This window comes from Peromyscus californicus, unplaced genomic scaffold, assembly GCF_007827085.1.
Source record: "Peromyscus californicus insignis strain IS unplaced genomic scaffold, ASM782708v3 Scaffold_9__1_contigs__length_137607984, whole genome shotgun sequence".
Lineage (NCBI taxonomy): Eukaryota > Metazoa > Chordata > Mammalia > Rodentia > Cricetidae > Peromyscus > Peromyscus californicus.
The window spans coordinates 63,552,686-63,562,224 of NW_026294617.1; the positions used below are offsets into that span (position 1 = coordinate 63,552,686).

The 9,539-nt window shown below is 42.3% G+C and overlaps 1 long non-coding RNA gene across 1 annotated transcript; it reads left to right on the forward strand.

Moving 5' to 3' along the window:
* The first annotated feature begins 298 nt into the window (after positions 1–298).
* LOC128106394 (uncharacterized) lies at positions 299–5,180 on the forward strand. The gene is made up of 2 exons (XR_008216690.1): positions 299–603; positions 4,743–5,180. It is a non-coding gene; the product is annotated as an uncharacterized LOC128106394 (long non-coding RNA).
* Positions 5,181–9,539: the final 4,359 nt, after the last annotated feature.

Here is a 9,539-nt window from a genome sequence, read left to right on the forward strand (position 1 = left end):
GAAGCTTCCGTGGTGGCATTTTTCACTGATGGGGATTTATTTTCTGGCAAGAACATGACTGCTCTCTGCTGATCACAGCCTCTGTGCTAGACAACAGTGTCAGTTGTTGGGTCCACATTTTTTGCTTAACTCTCCAAACACTCTCAACATCTCTGAAACCGTTTTTTACGTGCCTTTAAAAGGGGGGGGGGGGCGCATGAAGACTTGGGGTGTTAAGTAATTTACCCAAACTCCTATTTAGAGCCGGGACTTAGGCCAATCCTACTTTTACTTAACTCCACGTATTTCGCAGACTTGAGGAACATTTTCCAGGAAGTGGGGGAGCATTCCGACAGCTCACTGTGTAGTTTTCCATGAGAGCTCTCATCACGTCAGCAATCACCCTCCTAAGCAGCTGACTCAGGACCACGGAGGCCTTCTTTGCAGACAAAACAAGGATGAAGGCTCTGGAAAGCTAATGGCTACAAGACATCCCAACAGGAACATGCAGAGCCCATTGAAGTCTGACTACTGCCAGATGACAGCCTCAGGCAGGTCGCTGTGAGCGGGCACTATCGCAGAGGGCCCCTCAGAGGGTACTGGACTGGAGCGGACCTGAAAGGGGTGAGTTTCAACAGAAGGGCTGCCTGCAAAGGGCACAGAAAACATACTGGCATACTAATGATTTCCTTGGAAGGGATGGAGCTAACGTAACTGCTCAACGCTGCGGAGGATGGGGACATGGGAGAGCTGGGGTCAGAAGACGCAAGTATCCCTAAAATTTCTGCATTATAATTTAGCTTTCAAACAAACAGTGTCAACCCCCCCCCCCCAACACACACACCCTGTTGGTAATTTTCTTGTGCAACCTTCTAGCTTTTTCTTGTCAGCAGACTAGTAATTATAACCATGCATATATTTGTTTTCCCTTCATTAAAAATACAGCATATGGCTTGTAGAAATTTTGAGCAATAATAACTTACTTTATGTGTGTCTATTTTGCTATTTAAAGTTGTTATACTTGTTTAAAAGGAGTGGTTTCTGCAATAAATTCTAGTGAGGATGTGGAGAAACGGAAACTCTCATTCCCTCTGGTGGAATTGCAAACTGGTGGAGCCACTCTGGAAATCAGTGTGGAGAATTCTCAAAAAGCTAAAATTAAGTCTTCCATATGACCCATCGATACCACTCCTTGGCATATGCCCAAAGGACTCAACATCCAACTCCATAGACACTTGCTCAGCTGTGTCCATTGCAGCTCCATTCACAACATCTAGGAAAGAGAAACAACTAAATGCCCTTCAACTGGTAATGAAAGTGTGGACATACACACCATGAATACTATTCAGCTGTAAAGGAAAAGGAACTTGTGAAAATCTCAGAGAAATCAATGGATCCAGTAAATATGAGGAAACCCAGACCCAGAAGGACAAACATCCCATGTTTTCTCATCTGTGGCTCCTCACTCTGAATCTTCAGATGTGAGTACACTACATAGAGGACCACAGAATCCAGGAGAGACTAAAGAACGTGAGGATGGTGAGCTTGGGAGGGAAAAGCAGGGCAGAGGTGATACCAGGGGGAAACTGGGAAAAATGGAGGGGCTCTCATGGGGGAGGGCGTGGACTAGGACAATACAGAGGAAGAGAGAGGGAAGAAGAGTAAGTGACACTAAGGGTCTTTGAAAAACCACAGGGAATCATATTATTTTATATTTGCCTGAGTTACATATAATATATGTGTGTGTGTGTGTGTGTGTGTGTATACATGAACACACAATTTTAAAAAATAGGACATAAATTTGAGGAGGGGGACATGGGAGAGGGTGAAGAAAGGGGGAAATGATATACAGCATACACATGAAATTTACAAAGAAAGGTTACGGTTTTTCTAAGTAAGTCCCAAGTACTAGGAGGAGAACAGGCAGTAACTTCCAAAGGTGGTCTTACTCAGGGTTAATGCTGTCTCTGGAGACCCAGACCCTTACAGATGGGTCTAGCTTTATGAGTGTTGCTCACTCAACAATGCCACAACAAGCCCTCCCTGGCTTCCTTCATCTTTTAAACTTTGGAAAGACATTTATTTGTTGTGTATACACATATGTGGGTACATACATGCCACAGTACACATAGGGAGGTCAGAGGACAACTTTCAGGAGTTGGTTCTCTTCCTCAGCCACGTGGGTCCTAGGGGTCAAGGTCAGGTCATCTGGCTTGGCCTAGGTTCCTCTACCCACTGAGCCATCTCAGCAGATCCCTTTATACTTCAGACTGCCCTTTTACCTGCTCATTTACCTGTGTGTCATCAGCATCTAATGAAATGTTTAACAGAGACGGGCCATTAAATGAATGTCAAACATTTCCAATAGTGGAGGAAAAGCATCAAATGCATGTGGATAATGTATACAAGGAATGTCTTGAATAACTTCACCGATCATTAGGGTAACAGGGCACACGGGAAGGGGTTGCATTTTCCCTATCTGGAAAACAGAGTTGAGTGAAACACTGTGGAGATGTGTCAGGAAAAACCAGGCAACACAGGAGTCAGAGAGTAGGAAGAGGACAGATGTGAAGCATCACTCCCAGCACACAGTGGGTATGTCACCGGCAACTGCGGCGTTTGCCTGAATAGGAAAATGACTGTGGCAAGGAGAGCGGGACGTTCAGGTGTGCAGGAAGGGCTCCCATTAAAGCAACAGCAAAAATCCTAACGGAGAAAATCAAGGCACGTGTGGCTGAGTAAGGAGGGGGACGAAGTGGTAAACATTTGACATAGTTGTGGGGACTGAGGGAGAAGCCGCCTGAAAAGCAACAGCTGCCTTACAGTCTCCTGGAATCAGGCCAATTATAATTTACGATAAAAGTGCTGATAGGCAATGGTGAGGCCATTTGAGGCTGGAGATTATCACGTAGTTCTTTCATGTCAAATACTGGGGGAGGTGTTCTGGGCCTCCAAGGATGAAGAGGTGAAAACGAGCATGCCCTTGGGGAGCTTCTGTTGAATACTGAGAAAGCCATCTTTCTCTTCAGATTATATGTAGTGCCAACATTCCAGTCTTATTCCGAGAATGATCTCATCATACAGTTAACACTGCAGTGGACTGTAGCTGTCACTGCTGATGGCCATCTGTTGCAAAAGCTGAAGTACCTCTTTGGACACTTGGTCATGGTTAAGCAAAAAAACTGTGGTATCTAGATACTGCATTCCCTGAAGTCGTACTACACGAAATGTTGACACAGTTCCAAAAAGGAAGCTACTCTTCTAGATCCATTAAAGAAAACACTGCTATAAAATATGCTTTTTTGTTTGTTTGTTAAAAAGAAACAAATGAACATGAGCCATTTCAATCCATGTAGATGACTTTACTGGAGTATTTGTAAAGGGAAAATATTTGTTCCAGTTGACCTAAGAATTAAATAAAGCAAATAGTTTTAATGGAAACTCACCAAGCTAGGGGGAAACAGGCAGATGTGGGTCTCCAGAGTTCGCCCAGCATGGGAAACAAACACAGGCAAAAGGCAGGCTAACAACCACAACTGCACTGAAAAATGTACGTCTGTGCAATTTAAATGACTTAAAAAATTCCCAAAGTTCCCTTTCAAAATGTTATGAGAAACACGATGCCTTCCAAGTCCAGGCTTGCAAACCAACTCAGCCTCTCTGCATGGGCCTCAGTTTCCACGTGGGAAGAGGTGTAGTTTAGAGTCCTCAGCCTGTCTGCATGAGCCACAGTCTCTGCTGCGGGAAGGGGTGTGTTTTAGAGTGTGTTCAGAAAAGACTTAGGATGTGACCCGAGTGCCAATCTTCAGCCTAATGGCCAAGGAATGTCACAAATTTACTTCTCAACTAGTGAAATCTAACTAAAACACAATATTGTTCACAAGTCTGTTTTGATAAAAGATTCCCAGCTGATTTTAAACAAACAAAAAAATTATTTAAACTAGTTGGAGATGGTTTTTCTGTGGAGATGTTCAAGGCCTCAAAGTCATAGCCTTTCCACTTCCTTTCTATAAAATTCAGCTCTGCCTTGTCTTTCTCATGCTCTTTTTAGAAGATTAATTCTTCATGAATAGGAACTTTTTTTGGTCAAGGAATTCATCCTCAGAACTCCCACAAATGTGCCAAGAGATATGTTTAGAAAGGTTCTTTCAATGTAGTCTGAAATACCAGGAAATCCAAATGTCCACCAATCTTGACTCAGCAAATCACAGTACATCTTCATAAAGACACACGAGGGAGCAAGTAAATAAGTAAACTAAACTGTGGGCTCACATTTGAAGATGTCGAGCATGTTCTAAATGGAAGACAAACAGTATTAGCAATACACATGGAGTGACCTCACTTTTGTTTTTGTTATTTTGGAATTACAGTTGAATATTTCAAAGACAAAATGTTCCCAATATTGTATAAACTGGCTGGGAACACATGAGATGATAAAATGTCCAAATATCTTTTAGGAAGTGAGTATAATATGGTACTAAATTTACAAAAGATATTTCATAAGAACACTGTAAATATGCCCAGCATCATATTGAGAAAACAGCTCTCTGCAACCAAGAAGACTTTGTGCGAAATACACAAAGGCTGCACAGTAAGAAACATATTAATATCGCTTTACCTCAGGGGATTTAAGAAGATCATATTTTCTGAACAGAGATGCAGGAAAAAAAAAAACCTTTGACAATTCAATAGCCATTCTGTCTAAAAATACTCAAAACATAAATAAACAAAAAAATTTGAGAAATGTTCTTCTATGGTTATAGGACATGAAGAAGTCAAGCTGATACTGACCAGGAAGCTTCTCCCTGCTGGCTAGCCTTCACAGTCCTGGATAGAAGGTGCTATGCAGGCTGCTGAGGAAGAAAAGCCATTGACAGTCGTACCCAGTTGTGAATCCTGTGAGCTGACATCCATAAGTGCAATAACAGCGCCGACGCCATGGGAGCGGCCAATCCCTTTCCGTTTGGATTTAAGGCCCATTCCACAGGAAGAAATGCATGCCCAGTATAGCAAAACTGGCCAAGAACCCATTGTTGGGAGCTCATGGCAGTTTACTCAATGGACGTAGCATCAAACTGTCATCTGAATTCACACCTCTCTCTCTATGGAGCAAGAAGGCCTCACCAGATGCCAAGAAGATGCTGGCACTGTGCTTCTTCCCAGCCTCTAGATCCATGAGCTGAATAAAACTCTCTGCTTTATACATTACCCAGAGTGTTGTTGAGATACAGCACTAGATAATAGTATCTCAACTAGCACAGCAGGCATAAACTTCCACACAGGGACTTGAGGTGGAGCTTAGTGCCAGAACATTGCCTAGCCCTCAGGTTCAATCCTTACAACCACAAAAATTAACAAAATTAGGTTAATATGCAAAAACAACCACCTTTAGGTATGTAAGTAATACCAGGTAAAAGATAAAATGCAAGAGAAAACTCCTTGTAGAAGGAAACAAAAAATTAAAATTGTGGTGATATTTTGTGTATGATTTAATAAATAAAGCTTGTCTGATGATCAGAGGGCAAAGCCAGCCACTAGTTAGCCATAGAGGCCAGGCAGTGGTGGCACACACCTTTAATCCCAGCACTAGGGAGGTTGAGATGATAAGGCTGGACGGAGAAAGGAATATAAGGCAGGAAGAGATAGGAGCTCTCATTCAGGCTGAGGGTTTCATAGAGGTTAGAACTAGTGGCTGGCTGCTCTGCTTCTCTGATCTTTCAGCTTTCACCCTGATATCTGGTTCTGGGTTTTTATTATTAAGACCAATTAGGATTTGTGCTACATAAAATACCCCAAATACATTTTAGGAACATAAAATACACAGGGAAAATGACAAAATTACTGGAAGAACATGGAATACTTAAAGAAATAGAAAAACATCCTTTTCTCTTGGATAAGTTGCTCTCTTTTGAGCTAATTTACAAATTTAATGCAGACTATCAACAAGAGTTCTTTCTGGCCTTGAAACTAACGCTCAATTTCAAGTCAGTTTGTCACTTGAACTTAAGGGAGAATGAACTGTGGTCAGGGAAGTGCTCCATGCTGGTGCTCCTCTGGAGAATGCACTCACTACTTCACAGTCTTGTAGTTAGTTCCATTCTCCTCTCCTGATTTGTTGCCAATAGGCTTGTTAAATCATTTGATTTCCAAAAGAAGCTGAAAATCTCAATTTTAATGAGACACTATATAGCCTGAATATGTTAGTGACTAATTTAAATTTAAAATAGGGCTAAGGACATGACTCAGTGGTTAGAGTACTTGCATGCCTTTGGACCTGAGTTCAGATCCCCAGCAGGCATCTGTAACCTCAGCACTATGAGGCAGAGACAGGTGGATATGGGGTGTGTGTGTGTGTGTGTGTGTTACAGGCCAACCAACAGCTGAAACAGTGAGCTCCAAGTTCAGTGAAGAAACCCTGTTTCAAAAAAAAAAGGTGGATAGGGAGATAGGGAGAGAGAAATATACCCGGTATTGACTTCTGGTGCTAAACTCACACACACACACACACACACACACACACACACACACACACACACAGTACTGTTGGATAAAATAAAAAACCATTTTGTAGATCACATTTAGTCTACATGCTGCCAGGTTTTGACTTTTTTGGAAATAAGCAAACTTTTTCTGCAAGGGGTCAAACAACAAATATTTTGGCTTTATAAGCTGCTTAAAGTCTCCATTTCACATTCTTACTCATAACTAAAAAGTAAACAAAAGACAGTAAAAAAAAAAAAAAGGACTTTGAATTTACCTTTCAGGGCGACAGTTTACTAAGTGAGTTAATCCTGAAATTCCATCTCGAGTGCCTTGGAAGAACACAGCACCTCACCTGACCTCTGTCTCTCACACCTTTCTCATTTGTTTAGAAGCTGTTCTTGGGTAAGCATATTATGCACCAGCCCACTCAGTAGATCATTTCCTTCTGGCATAGAAATGTCTAGGAAGTGGATCTCCGAAGGATGTCTGCATCGTTCTGGGCAGGGCTCTACCGTGTGTCATACTTCAACAGATTTCACACATGATACCATAACAGCTCACATTAGACACTTAGCTCAGCCATCGCTCCCACAATTGTGCTAAGAAGCACCCGTGTGCGGCTTGCTGGGGCTGCCAGTTGTACTCATTTTCTAGTTTCTTAAAGACATATTTGATAAGAGTTAAGGGAACAGCATCTACCTGAGGCAGACCAAGAACTCACACTTCTATCAGACCATGGCATGGCAAGCATCAGAGAACTCAGACACGCTTCACTTAGCACAGAGTGCCTTGACCCTTGTCCAGTCTCAGAAGGCCTTTTCAGTGACGCGATCTGAGCGGCGACAACGATGAGACTGGTCAGGATAATGTACAATTCTTTTCCTTTCAGAATCTCTCAAAATTGGAACAGACATGATTTGACAGATGTAAAGATAACACATGAAGGAGAATGGTCAGGTGGATATCAGCTCCCTGGTGCCTTAAAACTTCAGGCCTCATTGAAGATACCGAGATTCCCAAATGTTGCATGATTGGGCTAGGTCCAGATCAACTCAACTTGTACCTCATGGATCTTCAGTTCGACAACAAAAGCAGCCTAAGACTATCAAATTACCCAGAGACTGCCTGAACCAATGGTCCCATTTTCATACCAGTATTTCCAGTTCTACACAACAGTGAAGTCCAAAGCGTTCTTCCAAGTGAACAGTGCAGTGAACGGAATGGTGGCAGACAAGCCAGCTGTCCTCACAGAGCAGCCATCATGAAGATCAGGTATAACATCTGTAACAGACTTTATTGTGTTTATGAAAGGGTAATCAAAACTAAAAATCAATCACTCCCTAAATATTTTCCTACATTTTATTACTTCTTCTGCTCTTCAGATCATGTGTATCTATTGCATCTGAAGGGTGGAAATGTCACAAGAGTCAGAAATGAGGCACATGCCTGTAGTCTGAACATTTATGAGGCTGAGGCAGGAGGACCATAGTTCAGGGTCATCCTCAGCTACATAAACTGAGGCCAGCTGGGCTGTGTAGGAATCTGTCTCAGAAAAATGAAACAAACAAACAAACAAATAAAACAACAACAACAACAACAAAAACAACCCACCCTCAAAATGGCTGGTGAGATGGCGTACCAGGTAGAAGCGCTTGCCCAGAATTCACATTGAACAGACAAACCAAAGAGCTGGCTATGGTGGCATGCAGCTGGAACCCAGCAGTTTGTGGCAAGATGGGAGACAGACACAGGAGAGTTACCTGGAGTTTTCGGAAAATTGTAAAACTTCCAAAAAGGAAAAGACTACTACACGAGAGCATACTCTCCTAGGTAGGGACCTTACCTCTTCCTGTATTATCATTACATTGGCAGGATGAACTTACCTACACTATGTGTCAGCAGCCTGCTCTCCTTCTAGAGTCATCTGTTAAATATCTGCCAGCACATTGTTGACTAAGGAGAGTGCTGTAATCCCAGGTTAGTGCAGGAACACACCTCAGCTCACTCATTCTCTACCATCCTCCTGAAGATCCCAATCAAGAGAGTTACCTGCTTACACAACAGCACCTCAGGGATTATGGGAAAAGGCATCTTTTTTGACACATATATATACTTTTTCTAAACAAAGAAGCAATAAATAGTAAGTTATATCTGAAAACTCTTAAGGATTTCCACATTTGTGTTGTCAGGTGTTTCTTAGCTTTTTCCCCCTTTTCCTTTGCAGCCCAGGCTGGTCTCAAACTCACAGCAAACCTTCTGCCTCAGTATCCCAAGTGCTGTGACTAAAAGCATGAGGGACCATGCTACGTTCTGTGCTTCTATTTCATACATCAAATTCTTCTCTTATGTTGCCCTAGCAACATAAACTGGCCCCAAGAACAAGGAAAGATGGACCAATTTGCACTGCCCACAGCCAGGAAGGGATTAAGCAGGCCCAGAGCAAGCCCTAAAAATACAAAGGCCTGATTCACTAGCAAATGGCCTGGATGCCACTGGGTCATTTCAGACATATGGAGCCCTTTACTCGAGTTACTTAAAAGAACACCAAAGTTGGATAGTGTGAAGATATTAAGGTATGTGTAGTGAGCCTTGCCATACCAGCTTTTGTCTTTAATTTTGTAGTGTCTGCAAATACTCCACATGGCTAAGCTGAGCTTTTTCTTTCTTTTTTTTTTATAGCTAGGGTGGGGGCAGGCACTCACATGATTATGTGTGTGCTATAAGGAGCATACATATTTCAAGTTCTGAAAGGACATAAATCAAGACAGTTGGCCATGGGCTTGTTCTTTCAAGCAGAAAGGTACCAAACATTAGAACAACGCAGTCTCCATGTCTGAGGAATTGTAATATAATTCTAGATTGAAGATTGAAGGAACAACAATTTGCTGTACTTTCTTGTTTGCAATTTGCAAAGATGATACAGCAGACTGAATGTCAATCACACACATTTCCACCAAGTACTGAGATACAGGGAAACAGCCCTTTGGTTTTAAAGGTTATTTCTAACTCGTGTGTGTGTGTGTGTGTGTGTGTGTGTGTGTGTGTGTGTGTGTGTGTCTGTGTTTGTAACAGGGCAT